This window comes from Felis catus, chromosome A1, assembly GCF_018350175.1.
Source record: "Felis catus isolate Fca126 chromosome A1, F.catus_Fca126_mat1.0, whole genome shotgun sequence".
NCBI lineage: Eukaryota > Metazoa > Chordata > Mammalia > Carnivora > Felidae > Felis > Felis catus.
The window spans coordinates 194,290,583-194,313,373 of record NC_058368.1 but is presented as its reverse complement, the minus strand read 5'-3'; the positions used below and the strand labels follow the sequence as shown (position 1 = coordinate 194,313,373).

General features: G+C 37.9%; 1 pseudogene; it reads right to left on the bottom strand.

The window, feature by feature from the left end:
• Positions 1–17,720, bottom strand: part of LOC101098519 — a 67,528-nt pseudogene extending 49,808 nt beyond the window's left edge.
• Between the last annotated feature and the right edge of the window lie 5,071 nt (positions 17,721–22,791).

Here is a 22,791-nt window from a genome sequence, read left to right as displayed (position 1 = left end):
GAAACCAAGAGTTGGCCGCCAAGGTGACTCAATAATTGCATTAGTTACTTTTCTTTTTTAAGCAAGTATTTTAAAGCAACAGTTTTTAAAATTTTCTTTCACCTGAGAATATTTTTACTTTCTTTAAGAGAGAGAGAGAGAGAAAGACAGAAAGTACTTGTTATAAGGTGCTCAGTGTCATTAAAATCAATATTCAAAATAGATTTCTTAAGGATTCCTGCTAAAATACCTACATAGGACCCTTATGTCATTAGAATTGCATTAAATATTTCAACCTCAAAATTTGATCTCGAATAGGTCCTATAGGTAGATCACTAATTAATGTAATTGGCTGAGAAACTTCAGAACTACCTTTAATTATTTGGTAACATTTCTTTAAGCAATATCAAACTTTTTACACTATGCAATAGTTTTGATAAGGTAATGGGATACAAAAGTCCATGAGAAAGAGTTGCTTCCTCAAAGATAGAGGTTGACAGATATTTTTTCTGCAAAAGGCCAGATAGTAAATATTTTAGGCTTTTCAGGCCATATGGTCTCTGTCACAGCCACTCAACCCTGCTGTTGTAGTGCAAAAGCACACTGACAATAAGTATATGAATGGACATGGCTGTCTTCCAATAAAACTTTATTTACTAAAGCAGGTGACAGACTGGACTGGGGATATAGTTTCACTGTTCTCTAAAAATTGGATTGCAGAGGAGAGGGGAAAGTTGAATACTGTGTGAGAATAGTGATGAAATCACATAGTATGTACTATGGGAATACAAGTCATATACAAGTCAGAATACAAGTCATATAACCTAGTCTATCAGTAATGATGCTTACCAAAGTCTTCCTAAAGGAAGTGATGTCTGAGATAAGTTCCAAAATGAAAGTGAAATTAGATGAAGAATTATTATAGAGGGAAGGGGGCAGTTAAGGGACATTTAATTAAGAGGAAATAGCATGAACAGAGATATGTAGGCATATATAGAGAATTATAGATAGATTTTTATTTTCTGAAACTTAAAAGAGAAGGCTAAGAGTGAGTTTTTCTAAGAAGGAATAGTGCTCTAGTGGAAGATGAGGTTGGAAAAGTAGGTCAGTAGGTATTCAGTGAAGGGTTTTAGGTAAAGCATCAGTATGTTCAGATTTTTATTTTATATAAATACCTGTGGGCACCAGGTAGAAAAAGTATCAGAAGGAGAAAAAAGCACCATAGGCCACCATATCACTAGAAGTGCTGTCCATAAGAGAAATAATATCCAGAAATAAGGTAGATCAGATTCAAGAAGTATTTAGAAGCCAAAATCAGTAGAACTCCTAATGATTGATTAGATAAATAATTCTATTGCATGTGAAAGTGAGAGAAAGATGAAATTCAGGGATGACCCTCGGGTTTACAGCTTTTTGGTAGTAACAAGTGATTGAGAATCTTGGTAGGAAAAAGCAAGGGTGGGGGGAGATGTAAGTTTTAGACCAGCTGCATTTTAGATAGTTATGGGAGATTCAGATGAAGTTGTTCAGACTACACTTGAACATATATAACCAGAGGTTGGAAAAGGGATGTTAATATAAGAGAGAGCAGCTTCTAGAGGGAATACCACAGCATATTATTTTCAAGGAGTAGAGTAATGAAGGTGAGGATTGGTATAGATATAGGCATGTTAATGGTTGGGTAGAGTAGGAAGTTGATACAAATGACTTTTGGTAGCCTCAGTTGTTTTATGAAATGGGAGATACGGCCATCTAAGGGCTGAGTGTTGGGCTTGAAGAGAGTGAGAAAAGCTTGGAAATCCCCAAAAAGGATGGGAAAGTGAGCTGACCAAAAAAAGCATAAAGCTTGTAAATATGCCCAGCTCATGAAGTTGTAGAGACGCCAATTTACACAGTGAATTGGATTTCTTCAGCAATGCTGGGTGGCCTGATCAGAGGAGCAGAGAGAGAAGATTGTAGAATTGATCCAAATCATGGGCTTTGTAAGTGTGTGCGGAACTAAGGTGGAGTGGAAAACCTGGACAGAAAGCAAGAAAAGAGTGTGCCACAATCCCTGAGCACTTCATTTCTCCTGTGAATTCCTGGAATTTTCCTGCTTTAGCATCTTTGTAGTAAGACTTCGCCCTGTAACTTAAGGCAAACTTCAGATGATTCTTTCCTTTTTCTCCCTTTGTGATTCTAAGGCAAAGTGCAACCCTAGTATTATCTGATGATAAATTTGTTTTCTAACCTTACTGAGTACTAATTGACAAATATAGTTGTGTATATTTAAAGTATACAGTTTGATGATTTTATACACACACATACACACACACTCACACACATACATACATAGTGGAATGATTACCAAGACCAAGATAATTAATACATCCATCACCTCACATAGTTAACTCTGTGTGTGTGTGTGTGTGTGTGTGTGTGTGTGTGTGTGGTGTGTCTATATGGTGAATGTTTAATATCTACTCTCAGCTAATGTTCAAGTGTAAAATATTGTATTTTTTAACTATGGTCACCATGCCGTACATTAGGTCCTCAGAACTTAGTCTTATAACTGAAAGTTTGCACCCTTTGACCTACCTCTCTGCATTTATCCCTTTCCCCCAGCCCCTGGAAACCACCATTCTTTTCTGTTTCTACGAAATTGAAAATTCCACATTTTAAAAAATTCCACATACAAGTTATGCCTTTTAGATTGCACATATAATTGATACCATATAATTGATACTTCAGCTTATTTTCACTTAGAGTAATGTCCTCCAACTTCATCCAAGTTGTTGGAAATGACAAGATTTCGTCCTTTTTAATGGCTGAATAATATTCCTGTGTGTGTGCATGTGTATATGTGCATAGTATATGTACGTATGTATACATCTCACATTGTATATTCCTTTAGATATAATACATATTATATTTGCGCACACACATATATATTTACATATATACATACATACATATCTCATGTCTTTATTCATTTATCATGGTAAGATATTTAGATTATTTCCATATCTTGGCTATTGTGAATAATGCTGTAATGCACATGGGCAGGTATCTCTTTGAGACAGTGATTTCACTTCCTTCAGATATATACCCAGGAGTAAGATTCCTGGATCATCAGATAGTTCTATTTTTAATTTTTTGAGCAACTCCCATACTGTTTTCCATAATAGCTGTAACAATTTACAATATCACTAATGGCATGTAAGGATTCCGTTTTCTCCACATCCTAATCAACATTTACTATCCCTTGTTTTTGTGATAATAGCCATTTTAAGGTGTTGAATTGATAACTCATTATGGTTTTGATTTGCATTCCCCTAATGGTTTGTGATGGTGAGAACCTTTTCATGTATGTGTTGTCCATTTGAACGTCTTTGGGAAAATGTCTGTTTAGGTCCTTTTCCTATTTTTAAATTGGATTCCTTAGGTTTTTGCTATTGAGTTGTATGAATTATTTCTTTGTTTTGGACATTAACCCTTTATTGATATATCGTTTGCGAATATTTTCTTCCACTATGTAGGTTGCCTTTTTAATTGTTTCCTTTATTGTGCTGAGGCTTTTTAGTTTACTATAGTCCTACTTAAAAAAATTTTTTTATTCTTTATTTTTGAGAGATAGCAAGACAAAGTGCAAGTGGGGGAGGAAAAGAGAGAGAGGGAGACAGAATCTGAAGTGGGATCCAGGCTCTGGGCTGTCAGCACAGAGCCCAATGTGGGGCTTGAACTCATGAACCACAAGATCATGACCTGGGCTGAAGTTGGACACTTAACTGACACAGCCACCCAGGTGTCCCTACTACAGTCCTACTTATTTTAGCTTTTGTTGCCTGTGCTTTTAGTGACTTATCCAAGAAATCATTGCCAAAACCAATGTCAAGGAACTTTCTTTCTTGTTTAGTTCTAGGAGTTTTATACTTTCAGGTGTTTTATTTAAGTCATTGATCTCTTTTGAGTAAATTTTTGTGAGTGGTATAAGATAACTGTACAGTTGTATTATTTTGCATATGGCTGTCAAGTTTTCTGAACACCATTTGCTGAAGAGACTATCCTTTCCCCATTGTGTGTTCTTGGCACCATCGTAAGAAAATAGTTGACTGTATATGCATGTGTTTATGTCTGGACTCTCTGTACTGATCCATTAGCCTATGCTCCTGTTTTTATGCCAGTACTATGTTGTTTTGATGATAACAACTTTGTAATATAACTTAAAATCATTGAAAACTGTATCCTCATAGTGATGATACTTTAAAAAAAATTTTTTAACGTTTATTTATTTTTGAGACAGAGAGAGACAGAGCATGAACGGGGGAGGGTCAGAGAGAGGGAGACACAGAATCTGAAACAGGCTCCAGGCTCTGAGCTGTCAGCACAGAGCCCGACACGGGGCTTGAACTCACAGACCGTGAAATCATGATCTGAGCCGAAGTCGGCTGCTTAAACGACTGAGCCACCCAGGCGCCCCATGATGATACATTTCTAAAGCTAGACTTCCTCAAGTCACTTTATTGTCATCTGCCTGAGAATTAACATAATATCTCAACAAGTATATAATGATATCCTCTAATGTTGGGAAACAGAAAATGTACACAACAATAAGGAATGGCCCTGGCAAAATAAATAACGTGATCTTCCCTCCACATAAACAAAATTAAACAAAACAAACATAAAGGAAAACCAAACTCCTGATTTAGTTATATTACCATCTTCCAGTTTACTCAATCTGTTTAATTTTCCTACTCTGTCTTCTCTAATTCTTAATCCAGAAGACCAGCATCTCTGGGATGAATAAATATAATCCTTCCTGTTCATTATGCTTCACTGGAGGGTAGATCTCAGTTCCCAAATGTCAAGAGGGGACTGTTTGTATATAGCTAATACATTTCGTTCTAGGGAAACCACACTTAATCACAAACTATCACACTGACAAAACAGATATTAAAGAGGATATACCATCCCCCCCCCAATTTTCTCTTTTTATGCTTAAGAGAAAAATTCATTTTGACTTTTAGGAAAATCACCATAGTTAACAGTTGTTTGCCTGGAGTCATCCCAAAGGATGTGTGAGTTTTAGAGTTGTTTGATCTGAGTTGAAATCCAAGCTCTTACACTTTACTGCACTTAATGTCTACAGTGAGAAATTGAGATGTTAAATTTCACTTACCTTTTCCATATATGTGGATAAGGTCATATAAAATAAAACTCATAGGATTATTGTCAAGATCAAATTAAATTTTGTATGTGTTATTAGCTGTCTGCACAAATGAGGAAACAAAGGTTTAGAAAAGTTAAATACGCTGTACAATTATGTTCTACAATAGCAAATAACATTTTTGTACTCAGAAAATGTTAGTGTCATATGTTTTTCTGATATGCTGTCTGCTTAAAGTTGATTTATAGGTACTTTAAAAATTGTTCATCTGTGTAGACTGTTGAGTCAGGTCAACAGAATTTGAATGGGGTGAGGTTGGCATATTATCTGCCCCATAGGAATTTTTATTTGGATATATCACCTCATCTTCTCTGGTTTGAAAAGTATAAACTTGTGTTAATGTCTGTGAGTACTCACATACTTAGCAGAGAAGACCAGTCCAACAAGAAACCAGGAAAAATCCCAAGACTCTGAGCTGACTTACATCCATGTTTCTCCTCCTTTTGGGCAGACTCTCTGTAGAGACATGGTAGCTATGAATCTGTGGCCTCGTCTGGTATAAAACTGCTTTCTAATGAAAGGCCTAGAGCCAAAGACCTCATTTCATTTCCCCCGAGCCTTCACAGATGGAAGTTAGGATTTCTATTTCACAAAGCAAAAGGGCATGCTATCGAAACTATGGTCTCTGCTTCTCTACTCAATAAAGCAAATTCAAAATCTAATGTCCCCTGCTGCTGACCTTATTACATTGGCTGTGTTTTTTCATCATGGTTGTGTCTCCCTTTGGCTGTGTTTAACTCACTGAAGGGCCAGACACTTGCATGTATGGGAATGATACTACATGAAGCCTAGTTCTGTTGGATGCCATAAGAGAAAAGGAATCTGCAGAGATGCTGGGAAAGATGTAGGGCTACCAAAGTAAGGATTTAAAGACTACTATTTACCATTCTGGACTTTCTTTTTATGTCCTATACAGGAATGAGTGGCCACTAGAAATCTATAGATCTGATACCTTCTATCTTTATAAATGAGAAAACTGAGGCCCAGCAGATAACTTGCTTAATTTTAAACAGTAACTGGCAGAGGTAGAGCCAAAACCTAGATCTCACCTGAGAGCCTTTTTATAGCCTTGGTTATATTTTTTTATTTACCATATTATCACTTGTTTGGTTACAGATCAGTTTTTTTTTTTTCCAAGTTTCTCCAGCTACGATCACTAAGAAATTTGTATCAGGAACTCCTTGTGTGCCTGTTGGAAGAAGACTCCTGAGTTTTGCTCCAGGGCTATCATTTCCTTATCTTTGAAATTGGAAATGTTGCATTTTCAACATGTACTTGATGTGATTTCTGTGGAATACAGTGTTTTTTTTCCTTCTTCTTTTGAAATATACTACTTCTACTAATGAATAATAATTTAAACTTACAGAAAAGTTGCAAATATAGTACAGAGAGTGCCCCTGAACCCTTCATCCAGCTTTCCTTAATAGTAACATTCTATAAAACCATATAGTACAACTAAGAAGAAATTGACATTGGAACAATATTATTAGCTAACCATAGACTTTATTCATATTTCATCAGGGTTTTTTTGCTAAAAAAATTTTTGCTTTAGATTATAATCCTATATTTTACATTACAGTAGCTGAATCCTGGCTCTGAAGGCATTCTGAAGGGTTAATTCAAGCACTGCTATGACTAAAATTCAGGCTGTAATTAAGTACTGCTTAATAATGCTGCAGACTCAATCAGCCAGAAACCAAACTGGAGACATAAAAGATTTAGTCTTGATCCCACATTTTACTAATGGAGATTCTGCATCCCAGAGAAGAAATACAATCAAATAGTGAAAAGATGGGAACTGAGTCCATATTATTTGACTTTCTTTATTTATTTTCTTTTTTTTTTTTTAATTTTTTTTTCAACATTTATTTATTTATTTATTTTTTTGGGGGGAGAGAGAGAGAGCATGAACGGGGGAGGGGCAGAGAGAGAGGGAGACACAGAATCGGAAACAGGCTCCAGGCTCTGAGCCATCAGCCCAGAGCCTGACGCGGGGCTCGAACTCATGGACCGCGAGATCGTGACCTGGCTGAAGTCGGACGCTTAACCGACTGCGCCACCCAGCCGCCCCTCTTTATTTATTTTCTTCACATTACTTGTAATTTTTTTTAAATATATGCCTTTGCTTATATTTCTCTCCTTTATTCTCAATGTGAGGATCATGGACAATTTTTTTAAAAAGTGTCCACAATCTCCTATGAGTCTCTCATCCATAAGAGGAAAATGAAAAGTCTCATTTACCCCAGTTTTGGGATCAGAAAACATGTTCAGTGAAGGAAACCAATGTCCCGGAGGTCCTATCGTGAACATAGAGCTGAACCATATCCACACCTCCACAAGCTGACTCCTGAATCAGTGCTATTCCGCAGTATACCACACGCCTCCATTCCTGAATTTATGCACTCTGTGCTGAAATGAATATTTTGTGTGTTCAAATAGAACATTTGGAGGAGTGAGTATTTATACACAGATTCAAATAGGGCACCTAAATGGGGAGATGTTGTGAACCTGGCATGTTTAGCGATTATAAATGGGAGACATGGTTGTGGGAAGTGAACAGACATGAATTAGTGTGAAATTCTGCACTTGGCAGAAAAGACTGGAGAATTCTAAGGTTTTTGTTTTGTTTTTTTTCATTTAGGCACTTCTGTCGTTTTCTGTCCTAAGAAAGAATGAATTGAGTAATTCCTATGAATTTTGTGACTGCTCACAGGTTGACATGGTTCTGGAAAAAAAAATTGTTCATGGGAGAATGAATATAATTTAAGACACTGTCATAAATACAGCCACCAGCTAAGTTGTATTCAGGAAAGATCAAGTTTGTAGGGGAGGAAAACTTTCCCTTCCTTTCTAGGTTCTTTGGCTGATCTAATAATTAAATTGGCATAAGACAGAGTAACAGGAGAAAAATTTAGTTTTGTATGTATGAGAACCTAAAAGATAGGGGCTCAAAGAGAGGCATTTGAGGCTTACATGCCATCCTGAGCTGAGGAGAAGGGGTTAGGGTCTGAGGCTCCTAAGGGAAGGAAGACAGACAACAGGAAGGTGGGAAGAGCAAATATTTGGCAAACAAATGTTGTTCATGCAGTGCAGAGACAGTGGAACAAACAGGCCCCACTTGGGCTTCCCCCAGCTTACCACACCCACCCCACACTCTTTGTACTTGTTTCTGGTGATAGATGAACCAGGCACTAAAAGGAAAGGTAAAAATTCTTCTGACTTTTTTGGGCCTTGGTTATCTTCATCTTGAAATACTCCACATGCCAAAATGGCTCATTCTGGGCAGCCTCTCTTGAACCCTATCAGGTTTTTTTCTTGTTTTAACCACTGAAACCAGTTTTTTGTCCATAAGCAAATCACTTTTTTTTTTTGCTGCTATGCCTCAGTCACTCCAAATGTGAGTGGGGGAGTTAGAATAGGTGATATCTTGGCAAAACAATATCTATGATCAGCCATGGGGGATGACCATGGAAGGAGTTGGTGAGTCAAGCCCTATCTGTACTGTTGGTTGATGGAAGTGTATTGCCATGAAGAAAGTCACCATCCTTTTTGTGTGTAGTCTAGGATTCCCTAGGTCTTGCTTTATGACTGTTTCCTTTGATAGCTTCATCAGAGTCTTAACAAAAGCCAATTATATGATTATTTTTATTAATTTATATAAAACCATAACTGGTATAGAAAGTTCCCCCCTGCTCACCTTCCAGCTTTGTCTCTGCTCTAGGCTTCTCTTCTGAATTCCTGTGCTTCCTAGGTTTCCAGGACTGGGTATCTCAATAAATAGAATGAAAAGGCTTCATCTTCTTTGAGGCTCAAGATAAAAAAATTTGGCAAAGTGGGCAGCCTTTTGGGCAGAACCATATGAAATATTCATCTATAACATCTAAAGGCCTAAGTGTAGAAGGCTACCTTGGCAAGTTGTGGAAAAAAGGAAATGTGGCTTTCATGCCCTGAATCTGTGTATTTCTATCGCTCTGCCCCTGAGTAACAAACACAGGTTAAGAGGTTGCCCTGCCAATAGGATTTGCCTCCTAATAGGGGAAGTTAAAAGGCCCATCATCTCAGAAAATGCATCTTAAAGATGTATTTTTACCTTTAAAAGGTAAAATTTCTGAAAGGTTTCTGGGGTTGTGAAAGATATCGTTAATTGACCTGGACATACCCTAAGTCCATCCATATGAGGCTTTATTTTTCACTGTATACTTAAGCCTTGGGAGTTATCTTGGAAATTTTAGTTACACTTGAAAAACATGGCAAACAAAAATGGGCTATTTGTTTCCTATATTACCCAACTTTTCAAACCAAGTCATAGTTGCAGCTAGTTGTAGTACCAGAATTTTCCTACTGGAGAGTCTTCGATGGGCTAGAAACCTGGTCTTGATATGACATACTGTTTTGACTTATATACTTATTTGGAGTAGCTGGAGTAGAAAGTTGCCTTGCCAAGGATGGAGGCAGGCATATATATCACTTATTTTGACCTTTCTTTAAAGTGATGATGATATTAAGTTCAAAGATGGGGAATAAATTTTGAAGGTCACAACAGAAGTCAGTAAAAGGGCTTAAAAACCAAATCTCAGATCCTCACGAAAGCAAATCTTTTCCTATAAAGTAATTAATTAACCTCAGTTTCAGTAGGAGAGAATCTCTGCTTTCTTAGGTGAGTACTCTTTTTCCAAGGCCAGCTCATCAGTACTGAGTGCATTGCAGCCATATTGATTTTATAGACCACCTTACACAATTCTTCAAGATGTGAGTGAGTGTGTGTGTGTGTGTGTGTGTGTGTGTGTGTGTGTGAATTTTTAAATTTGATTTGAAGTTCTTAGCCAACGGTATTTTTGCAGGTATTTTGAAGGAAAGGGTGATTTCTATTTCTATTTAGACTCACATATATTTTGGGAGTTAGAAAAAAAAATCAAAAAAGGAAAATTCTGTTCTAAAATTATAGAATATCAAGGTGTTAAGTAAAAGGAAAGTTGAGTAGAACGAGTGGATCACTGAAGACTAATGAGGCAGTCAGGCCTCATCTTAGGAAAGAGTTAGGCTCTCAAATCAGCATGTGAAAAAAAATTCAGTCTGGCTATCACTACCCTTAAAAATACTCTAGGCAGGTAACATAATACTACAGAAGTCCAACAGGACTTCTGCCAGGTACTATGCTCATAAGGGGAATGATGTGTGGAATTATGCTATCTTGATCCTTCTCTCACTTGCCTTTTCACTGCTCCTCTTTGCTTTCCCAGAAACCGTCTAACTGAATTTACCTAAATGGATGTAACCTAGAAGAACTTAAAATCCAGGTTTTTTGACTTAGACTTAAAATCCAGTCTGATATTTCTCAACACCCCAAATTCTTATTTCCCTCTTCTCCCTTTCTTCCACACACATTTAGTTTGTGCCTGTATATACTAGAGACTACAGAAAGTGCTGAAGCGAACCAGACAGAGTCGTACCCATATGGAGTTTTTAGATTTACTTGGGGAAGAAAATAAAAACAAAAAACGATTGCTGATCTATTTATTCTTCAGAGAGCATATAGAAGTCCAGAGCACCATGAAACCATATAATAAAATAACCTAATCACATAAGGCTCAGTTTTGCAGGAGTAGAACTCATGCTACTTAATACCTATGAAACCTTAGACACATCACTTAAATGTTTCAACTTCTGTTTTCTCAACAACTGCATTAGTAGGTTGTTGTGGATTTCAACTGAAGAAGGCATGTAGGAGTACCTGGTCACCTGTTATTGGAATATAAATTATCTGTGCTGTTGTTTACCATCTGTCTTGTTTCTGTATTTGCATTATGCTGTTCCAGAACTACACAAGAGAAAGAAGATATGGATTTGCCTTTTGCTGCTTAGAAAATTAGATTGGTTCAGAGAAATAATAAAGAGATAGTATTGTGGGACTCAAAGAGTACATGTTACATGAATTCAAAGAAGAGCGAAATGCGTCAGGAATGAGCGAATGGTATGAAGACATCAAAGTCAGCTGAGCAAACCACTATGGGGCCAGAGTGACTGGGTTTCTACTTTGTTGGTATTTCTCCCCACAACTCTAAAACAACAAAATGTCCAGCTTCCAATTACCATTAAAAACATGTTTTATTAATATAGTGTCCTTGTTAGTAAATGCATACGAGAATATTTTCTCTACTGACATCCAGCCATCAGTTCTGAAGCCACAAGAAGCAAGTCTGCCACTTCTTCCTGGGATAATCTTGCCTTTGAAGACAGAGTCCATGTGTCCTTTCCTTCTCATATCTCAAGTTTGTTTCTTAAGAATTACCATACTAGTCCATAATTCTGTAATTTTAAAAGTAGGTGGAAACAGTTCTTGAAATTTTTATAAGTTCTATAGACCATGTAACTGTTCTTAAGGTAAAACATCCTCCTTTCTGACCATCAAATTTTTTTCACTATTCAAGGCAGAATTCTGGTACTCATGATAATGGTGCTTTATAGTAATCACACGATCTGCAAAGGTATTCAAAATTCATTTTAAAAATATTTATTTTTGAGACAGAGACAGAGTGCGAGTGGGGGAGGCACAGAGAGAGAGACACAGAATCTGAAGTAGGCTCCAGGCTCTGAGCTGTCAGCACAGAGCCTGATGCGGGGCTTGAACCCACAAGCTGTGAGATCATGACCTGAGCTGAAGTTGGACGTTTAACTGATGGAGCCACCGAACATCTAATCAATCAGTATTTGCTGAACCAGGAAGCTAGCCACTCGTCCTCTGAATTGGTTCCTTTCCTTCAAATTGTACTTCCTCAATGTGGAAGTTCTCAAGACTTCCCACATGAAAATCTTTATAATAATCAGCTTGGAGAAAAGTCTTTTTCTTTTATTTTAAGAACCAGAGGTACCTGATTGAAATAGGTTTGGGGCCAGCAACTGGACAGGAAAAGAAAATAGTCTCCACTCAGGTGGTTCCTTTGACAGCAGCTGTATTTACTGGGGAAGCTGAAAGTTATTTGTTCACCAAGGTTATTACAGGCATCCAGTCACTCATAAATCCTATCCAAAGAGAGTGCTTTCTTTCACACCATGGGCACTCTACTTCAGAATTTATCCTGAATCCTGCCACTTCTCTCCATCTGCACAGTCATATCATCCAGGCTACCATTTTCTCTTACCTTAATGTACTGTGCCCATCTCTTACTCAGTTGCCCCCAAACAATCCATTCTGCACACAGATCCATGATATGAATGATCCATGATATGAATAAAAGTAAAACTAAAAACAATAAAAATAATATAAAGAATAGAGAGTAATGGCTGTCCCTAATGTAGTATTTACTATGTACCAGATCCCATTTTTTAAGAAAATGCTTTATTTTGATATAATTCACATATCACAAAATTTACTCCTTTAAACTGTACAAATCATCAGATTTTAGTATATCCACAGAGTTATGAAATCATCACTGGTAATTGTATAATATACTTATCACCCTATAAAGAAAATCTTGTACCCATTAGTAGTTACCTCTCCTATCCCACAGTGTCTGGCAACCATTCATCTTTCTGTCTTCACAGATTTGCCTAGGTTTTGCTGGGTATAGAATTCTTGATTGGTATTCTTTTTTTAGGTTTATTTATTGTTTTGAGAGAGAGAGAATCCCAATCAGGCTCTACACTGTCAGAACAGAGCATGATATGGGGCTCGAACCCACAAACTGTGAGATCATGACCCGAGTTGAAATCAAGAGTTGGATGCCTAACTGACTGAGCCACTTAAGTGCCCCTTGATATGTTTTGAGCACTTTGAATATGTCACTTCTCTTTGTTCTCACCTCCATGGTTTCTTATGTGAAGTATGCTCTTAATCTTATGAGGATGCTTTGTATGTGAAGAATAATTTTTCTCTTGCAGCTTTTCAAATTATACCTTTGTCTTTGATTTTCAATAGTTGAATATGATGTGTCTAGATGTGGAGCTATTTGAGTTATCCTTCTTGGAGTTCATTAGCATTCTTAGATGTATAGATTAATATTTTTCATCAAGTTTGAGAAATTTTTGGCCATCATTTCCTAAAATATTCTTTCTGTCCCTTTTGCCCAAAGCATCTATCAAGGAGAAATTAAAACATATGTCCACACAAAAGCTTTCACACAAATGTTCGTAACAGCATTATTCATAATAGTCAAAAAGTGAAACAACACAAATGTCCATGAAATGATGAATGGATAAACAGAATGTGGTATATCCATAAAGTGAAATGTGAAATATTACTCCACTATAATAAGGGCTGAAGTACTAGTACATGCTCTAATATGGATGAACATTGAAAATATTAAACTAGGCTGAAAGGAGGCAGGCAGAAAGGCCCCATATATATATATATATATATATATATATATATATATATATGAAATGAAGTACAGTATATTCTTTAGCATCTAACAGCAATTATCCTTTTTCTAAAGTAGCACATCACAGAAGAAAAAACCATCATTGTGCTGAGTCACTCACTTGCAATTTACCATGTAACTGATGCTAATAGAGATGCCAGTCACACATAACAGGAAAGTGTGAAGCTCATCAGTGAGATGTATAGTGAGGGACCAACGCATAGTAAGGGGCATATGAAGAGATCCAATGGTACAAGGTTTTGGGAGTTAGGCACAATTCAAATCCTGACTCCATTCCTTACAAAATTACTATCTTGGTTAGAAAGTTTTTAACCGATCTATGACTTTTTTTTTTCATTTTTAAGATGAGTATAATTACACAATGCTGAAAAATGACCAGGACAATTGAGTGAGATAGCTTATGTGCTATTTTTGGAATATAGCAAGTACTCATTGTAAGTTCATGGAGGAATTTCAGTGCTAAAAGAGACAATATCACAGTAGGAACTCTCAGAAATGGCTTGCTGAAGGAGCTTGAAGGTCCAGCTAATTACTATTGTAGAAGGTAGTACGTGTTAAATGTCAGAGAATGGCACAGGTGATTTGTATTATTGTAAAGACAGTGTAGTTGACATAATTTAGCATAACAATTTAGCATAACACTAGGGTTTGAATGCTCTAAGTCTACAACTTAATAACGGTGAGATTTCAACCAATTTTCTTTTTTGCTAATCTGGTAAAAAGGAAACTAATTTCCTTCTCTCTTAGTGTTACTAAAATTACACAAGTAAGAACACCTATAAAGCATCTACTACATGCCTGGTACTCAACAAATTCATTACAGGGATTTATTGGAGAAAAAGGAATATTTCAGATCCAAAGAGCCAGGAAAGGGTTATTTAGATGGTAGAACTGTTATAACCACTAACCAACAATTGAACAGTTAGCTTTTCACAAGCGTAGGGCATTCAAGATGTGACAACTTGTTAAAGCTCCCACACTACCTGCCCTTTACCTGAGCATGACAGTTGCTCTCTCACTGGTTGTTGTCTGATTCTGGGGTGATACCCATTGGAAGGAGAGGTCATTCAGTGATGGTTTCGATCACAGGTTTTCAAAATGGAATGTCTGCATACTGAGTGGTGGCAACACGGAGGCTTGGGGGGAGGGAGTTAGAACTTATATTCACTTGTATTTTAATATATTGGTTTAAGTATTTAAAATTTTTGTATATATTTATAATATACATTATATGGGGTCTGTATGGATTCATAAATATATTGAGCATGCACAGTTAAAAATTACTTACTGAAGACCGTATGCAACCAAATTTTGGGAACACTTGTCTAGATATCAGCCTGATAACTCTCCTGATAATTCATGTTTCTGCTCCTGTCCCAGTGGTAATGGAGAAAGTACAGAAGGAAGGTCAAGCAAACCCTCTCTTGTAGTTTTAAGGATAGGTAAGCAAGGTTCTAAAAAGTGTGACGACCTGATCAAGTAAAGGAAGGAACAAAACGAGGAGTCAGAGTCTCCCATGAAGTCTTGTTTTCCTTGGTGGATGTTTGGGGATGGAGGGTAAGAGTATGTCCCTTGATATGGTCACAGGATGGAAGGGGTCATAACTAATTTTTTGTTCATTTGTATTTTTTCTACTATACAACCCTGGCAGAATTAAATTATACAAGGTCCCTCTAAACCCTTGCTGGAGAAGCTAGTGATAAGAAAATTAATCATCTCTTCTCCTGCCAGGCCTCTCTCTCATGACTCTGGACATCCTCAGTTGATTCTGTTTCAAAAATGTAATTTCATTGAGTAACAAATGTGCAGCACACTCAGGTCACGTGGCCCCAGGTGCCTGAAGGGAGTGGAGGTTTCTCTGTGGAATCACCTTGGGAATCACTGAAGCATCTGTGAAGTCATTCTTGTCAGGCAATGTTTCTTTCTTTTCCTTACCCTGCAAGGGAAGGGGAGATTGGAGGTCTGGCTAGGGAATCTGTCTCCATTGAGAATTCTTTGCATTTGAAGAAGACAGAATCCCAGGAGTCACTCAGTCTATTAACTCTCATGGAAATGTTTATATGGCTTCCACCAGTCATTCATTGAAGGCCCAGTCTTGATTTTACGCTTAAAAGATATACAGATAGTAAAACCTTTGGGCAGCAGAAAAGTCCTTGTTTATTGACCTTAAGGAAAAGGATTTGAAAAAAGAGAAAAAGGAATAGTGTGTTTTACAGATTAGATTATTAGGAGGAAGTATTGCCCCTAAGCAAATGTTATATTCATTAAAAATGTAAATGGACTTCTACCATCATTCACTCTGAGTTCTCTCAGCCTCCATTATGTAAAATCAAATGAGTTTTTATACTGAGAAGCTGTTCTGCTCACAGCAGGCTGTTCTTTTCCCACACACCGATAGTTGTCCTGCTTCAGAATCCTCTTGGTCTTTCTGTCAAAAAGAAGGCCTATGCTGCATGGTGTATCCAAGGCCAAATCAGTAGGATGGGCACATTCACATGTGGGAGAGTCCCATCAGCATCCTGTCAGTTAATGACAACTTTCTAGTGCCTCTCTCTGAGGGAACCAAGTATGCGGAGGGTAAAAAGGCCAGCAAAGAGAGTGCTTTAATAAGGGACAGATAGTTAAAAAGCAATGGATTATGGGGGCATGGCTTCAGGTAAGCTGGCAAGTAATTCAAATGAGAAGCAATGGGGTAGACCTAACAGTGATAGAAATGTGAGGGAGAAGGTAGCATGGTGAAGAAGAAAGAGCAGCAAATTAAAAATCTGGAAGTTGGGCGCTGGCCTAGGTTCAGCATTGGCTGTCTGTGTAAATTTGTTCAAATGATTCTATCCTTTGCTTCTTGGTTTTCTTGTCTGTAACATGAGTGGTTTGGATTAACCAACTTCCAAGGTTTCTTCCACCTACAGTACTGTTCTGGGCACGAAAGGCTATGCATTCCACTTTCCATTTGGCTGTGTGTCTATGAATACATAGAAGGTTCCAGGCCTTCTATTCTAGGTTTCCATATACCTTGTATTTATAGTTTTCTGTCTGTGAAAGAGACCCTCAGCACCCTTATTTATAATCTGTGGCCTATAGAACAGATATGTATAAGGTAGACAAAGCAGTTATTACCTGAGACCTGGATGTCCATGAATTTAAACAGGGTTTCAAGGCAAGGGATTAAGGAAGAAGCACTGCCATGGGAAGAGGGGATGATTATCTAGATGTCTGACTTTGGGAGTATCCTTCAAGCATGAAACAGTATGGTGGTGATGCTTGCCCTGTCTGAAAGCACAAGGCACAACTAGAATATCATGTTAGGGTGTCTTCAGTACCAAATCCCATATTATAGAATGCATGTCTTGCTAGTTTCAATGGAGAATTTAACTCTCTGGATGCCTGTTGCTTTCACAGAGCCATTCCCACAGTTGTCTTTTCAGCCAGCCCAGAGAGGAAGCGTAATGCAGTGATGGAGTCTAAATCCCAGTTTGAATCTTGGCTGTGTCATCTACCAGCTCTTTAAACATGCACCATTCTGGACCTCAGTTACTATACCTCCAGAATAGGAACCATAATAATAGTAAATGTATAGGGTTTCATAAGGAAAAACTGAAACCATACATGTAAATTACCTATTTCAGGACCTGATACATAGTAATAACATAATTTAAAAAGAAGTTACTGTTCTAATATAGTGCAGAGCCAACCTTAGGTGCCACCTTCTCAATTAAGGCACTTTTTATTACTTTGACCCATAGAGATCTATTCAGTCTCAAATGATAGCAGTTAATATTTTTACAGCCTAATTTAGCTCTTGCCTACTCACTGTCTTGGAATAGTCTCTAATGGAAAAACTTTCCAATCACATAATAAGTTCTCTAGTGACGGAGGAAGAGCCAGAGACAAGTTAAGTGTCTTAGTCAAAGTGAAGCAGCTAATACATGGTTCAGTTCTTATTTTCTGGCTCCAGGGCCACTCTGCCCCCACTGTTTCTCAGAACATTCCTCCACTGCTTGAAATGAGACCTGGTTGAGTTTTCTCATAGGTGGCACTAAGGAGAGAACACTTGCCTGGGAGTCGGTAATCCAGGCTTGGGGGATGTCACCACCAGACTTCTCAGCAAGCTTGTTGTGGATATAGGGGTCTGGCCCTTTCCCTGTCTGAGCCTCCATTTCCCTACCTTTAAAATAAGGTGCTAGTGTTAGTAATTAATAAGAGCTTGGGTGGTTGGACTGGCACTGGCCCCGTCCTGGTGCTGTCATCGTCTGTGCAGCACTGAGAAAGGTGTTTAACTTCTCTAAACTCAGTTTCTTCAGGTAAGCTGAAGATACTGATACCACATCCCACGAAGAACTGGGAGGGCTCAATGAAATGGTGCATGTAAAGTACTTGTCACAATGCAGGGAGTGTGGCTGTGATTTTTGTTGCTGCTGTTGTTATCCTTAACAGTATCATAATCATCTCTATTAGCTTTTATTGCACAGTGGTAAAGAACATAGGCTCTACTTTGACTTTAAAGCCAACTCCATGTTTTATTAGCTATGTGACTTGCCCTTCTGATTCTTAGCTTATTCATTCCTAGAAGGGGGATAATGATAATGCCTACATGAAAGGGTTCATGTGAGCATTAAATGAGGTATTATTAAGTATTTTGTATATTGTCTAGCATGTGAGTATTCAAATATTAGCTTTCATAAGTCATAATTATAGTATGTATTCAGCCATAACTTTTGTGAATCCCTACTTACAAATTGAAGCTTGGGAAAGAAATCAAACTTATGCTATGAAACTTGGTAAAGACATCTGTGGGTAGGCGTGGAGTAAATATCCTCATATGTAGCCTTCCAGATATCTGTCTACAGCCAGTGCAGTGGCCTTTGAAAGAAAACAAATGGGATGTAGCAAACTTTCAGACTCCTTTCCTAGGACCTGTATCTTGGCAGTGACGTGTGTGAACTTCTGAAGACCAGCTGGCTAAATGAAGGCCTGCTGACTTTCTCTTCACCCCAATCCTCATGTTAGCAAACGGAGGAAAAACACACAAGAGGGTATTCTAGAGTAGGTGTAATGAAGCCTGAGACCCTATAGTCAGTAATGAAGTGCAACATTGATGAAGATGTTCTGGGGAGAATAAGGGAGACAGGGAAGTAATGGTCAGTAGGAAAGAATGTTCTTTGCAAAAGTACTTTGTTTTGTTTTTTTTAATATGAAATTTATTGTCAAACTGATTTCCATTCAACACCCAGTGCTCATCCCAACAGGTGCCCTCCTCAATACCCATCACCCACCCTCCCCTCCCTCCCACCCCCCATCAACCCTCAGTTTATTCTCAGTTTTTAAGAGTCTCTTATGGTTTGGCTCCTCCCTCTCTAACTTTTTTTCCCTCCTTTCCTTCCCCCATGGTCTTCTGTTAAGTTTCTCAGGATCCACATAAGAGTGAAAACATATCGTATCTGTCTTTCTCTGTATGACTTATTTCACTTAGCATAACAGTACTTTGTTTTCATTAAGAGGGACCTCTGATTAAATGTGAGTCTTATCACAGAATCCTAAACTCAGGGAAGGAGGATGTGGCAACAGCCCCATTGGGTCAAAGGACATGCTGTAGTAACCAGAAGCCACTTTCTTTATAAACTATATCCTAGACCTAAGAGTCAGGCATACCTGGGTTCAAATCTATCACCAATTCACTGTTTGATTTGGGACAAATGATTTCCATTCTCTGTTTTTCTCATCTATAAATGGGAGATGTGTTTGGTTGTTTCTATCTTACTGTTGATAAGAGATTTTTAAAAGATGGTGGTAAAGCACTTAGTTCAATGTATGGCACTTGGTAATCACTCAAATGTTAATAAAGGTAAGATTATCCTCTTTTTATAATTCTCTCTTTGTAACTGCAAGGCTAGAAACCCCCCCTTTATCATTCCTGAATCTTAGTTTCCACTTATATTCAATAAGAAACCTAGACACAAACCAGCAGTATCTTCCAAAGATCGCCATGTAAGGTGTCTGTTTCAAGCAATAACCCAAGAGACAGGGATGGAAGAAAACAACTGTTCCCTGAGATCTTAGTTTCAAAGGTTAGGGACATGATAAAAAATACCATATTCTCCTTTAGTGATACATTAGTTTTTCTAAATCTGTATTTTAGTTCTGCATAGCCCTTTGGAAGTAATAAATTTACCAGACTTAAAAAAGAACATTGAAATAGGAGATGCCTCTGCAGTTTTATGATGTCAAGTAGTCATGTGACCTGAGGCAGATGTTCATTTTCCCCACTGGTAAAATAGGGGAGCTTATTTCCATGAATTTTTAAGTTCCCCATGAGGTTTGAAGTTTTTCATGGAAACTTTATTTCCTATAATTTATTCTGAATTTATCTGATTAGAGCCTTAGAGTTCTATTAGCTCAGGTTTCCATAACAAAATACCATAGGCTTAAACAACTGGAATTGATTTTTCACAATTCTGCAGGCTGGGAAGTCCAAGATCAAGGTGCTGACTGATTCAGTTTCTGCTAAGGGCCCTGTTCCTGGCTTGCACATGGCTGTCTTTATCCTGTGTCTTCCTCAAGGCAAAGAGAGCCAGAGCAAGTCCTCTGGTGCCTTTTCTTTTAAGGGCACTAATCTCTTAGAAGGGTCCCACTCTAATGACCTCCTTTTAAACTGAATTACCTCCCCAAAGCTCTGGCTCCAAATGAGGATTTGGGCTTTAAGAAATGAATGGAGAGGTGAGTACAGTTTGGTCTGTAAGACAGTGAATGTGGGAAAATGGCTTTTGAAATTTTTCTAGGTCTATTCATGTAACACAAAGTTACTGAGCACTTACCAAAATTCAGATACTGTTTCAGTCACTGGGAATATAATAACAAAACAGGCAAACTTTATACTCTTGTGGTGGAGTTGATATTCTAGTCAGTTTGATGTGTAAGATATATGTTTGTATTTTCTATAAACATTCTGATATCATTCATGGGGAATTGAATTGGTGACTTCCCAAAGAGCATGGTAGTAACCTAAGCATTTCTTTCCACATAATTAAATGAAAGAATTTTAATTCCTAGGGATGCTGGGTTGTCCTTTCTTTGAAGGAGCCAACATCCCTAATTTATACTTGGGTTTCATAGGCATTCATGAACAAGATATTAATATTTAATATAAGCATTGGATTTATAGGCAGGAAATTTGGGTCAGAAAAAATTTTTACTCAGAAAATGTGGTTTTGTTTTTTACTAGTAGATTATTTTGGTCGAGTTACTTTAATTTCTGTGGTTTCAGTTTTGTGTGGTTCAATTGGATTTTAAAAGCTGTGGGTTTAGACCACTAATTTTTATTACCAGAATCTGCTACAGTAAATTCAGAAATGAAAATGTTTACCATGCTTTTTTAATAAACATCAAATACATTATTGGATATGAAAGCACTTTCATAATGGTTTTATCTATCTGATTACTGAGCAGAGTGAAAGTGTTGCAGGTGGCCACTCCTTTTACCATTGTGGTTATCTAACAGTGCAAAACAAATTATCCCAAAATTTCATGTTGCAATATAATTACTTGTTACATTTCCAAAGTCTGGGAGTCAGGAATTCGGACACGATGTATCAAGGATGGCTTGTCTCTGTTCCCTTGCTTCCTGGAAACTGCGATGGAAGACTTGAAGGCTAGGAGCTGGGGTCATTTGTGCATTTGTTCACTCACATGTTCTGGTGGTTGATGCTAGCTCTTGGCTAGGTATCAAAGTTCCCTTCCATGTGGGCCTCTTTGCATGGGTTGCTTTGGGCTTCTTCAAGGGATGGTTGCTGGCTTCTCCAGGGCCAATGTTCTAAATGAAGAGAACGTGTGGAAACTGTATCCTTTTAAAGATCTGGTGTTGTGAATTATGTAGTATTACTCTCAGCATACTTTATTGGCTAGAATAGTCACAAGAGAGTCAAGGTCTAAGAGGAAGAGAAATACACTGTATAATTTGGTGGGGAAAGCAAGGTTATAGAAGAACATATGGGATCTGAAATAATTTCATGACTATGTTTTAAAAATCTTTGTTTCTTACTATTTATTTATTTATTTATTTATTTATTTATTTATTTATTTACTGAGAGAGCATACATGTGAACAGGGGAGGAACAGAGGAAGAGGGAAAGAGAGAATATTAAGCAAGCTCTATGTCCAGTGAGGAACCTGATGTGGGGCTTGATCTCATAACCATGAGATCATGACCTGAGCCCAAATCAAGAGTCAGATGCTGAACTGAGTGAGCCACCCCAGCACCCCTTCTATGACTGTTTTCAAAAAATATAATCAGCCTCAGTCAATCCTTTGGCCATGGTAATTCATATCCTTCCCCCATATGTGCAAAATACATTAACCTTTCCATCAATGTACTCTCACCAAAGTCTCATCCCCCCCCCCCCCCCGCCCCCCATTACATTTTCAGGCTCAGGTCTGAAGTCCAGGATCTCATCATCTGAAGCAGGTGCAAGAGTGGGTGAAGTTCCTTGGAGCTTCTAAGGACAGTTTCTTTTGATTCAAAGAAGTGTGGTCTGTAGACACAGTTTTATTCCCTACAAACATCCAACATACCATGGTGGAATTGGCATAGGATAACCACTAAAGACACTTTGATTTAAAAATGAGAGGATAGGGGGTTCCTGGGTGGCTCAGTAGGTTAAGCATCCGACTTCAGCTCAGGTCATGAGCTCATGGTTCGTGGGTTCGAGCCCCCCATTGGGCTCTGTGCTGACAGCTCAGATCCTGGAGCCTGCTTCAGATTCTGTGTCTCCCTCTCTCTCTGCCCCTTGATGGCTCACTCTCTCTCTCTCAAAAACAAATAAACATTAAAAAAATAAAATGAGAAGATAGGAGGCACAAATCAGTCACTGGTCCATAGGATTTCTGTAATTGAGAGAGGCATATTTTGCAGCTTCTTTGATTGGTTTTCAGGACTACTGTCTGAGAATGATTCTCTATGGCTCATGGATCTGCCCTCTGAGTCATGCTTTCATTTCCATAAGAAATGTCTAGCAGTGTTTCTCTCAAAACAATTATCTCATAAGTGTTACAGATTTCCTACTGATCTTACTTGGGTTAACTCACTCAAACAAAAGCCACAGCTACAAATATCATTGAGATAAGCCCTTATCTACCTCAGACTTCTTGTTAGGCTGCAGGGGAAATGCCCTTAAGATTCTTAGAAATCCCACACTTAAACAGAGAGGATCTCTTCCATATACTCTTAAGATCTTT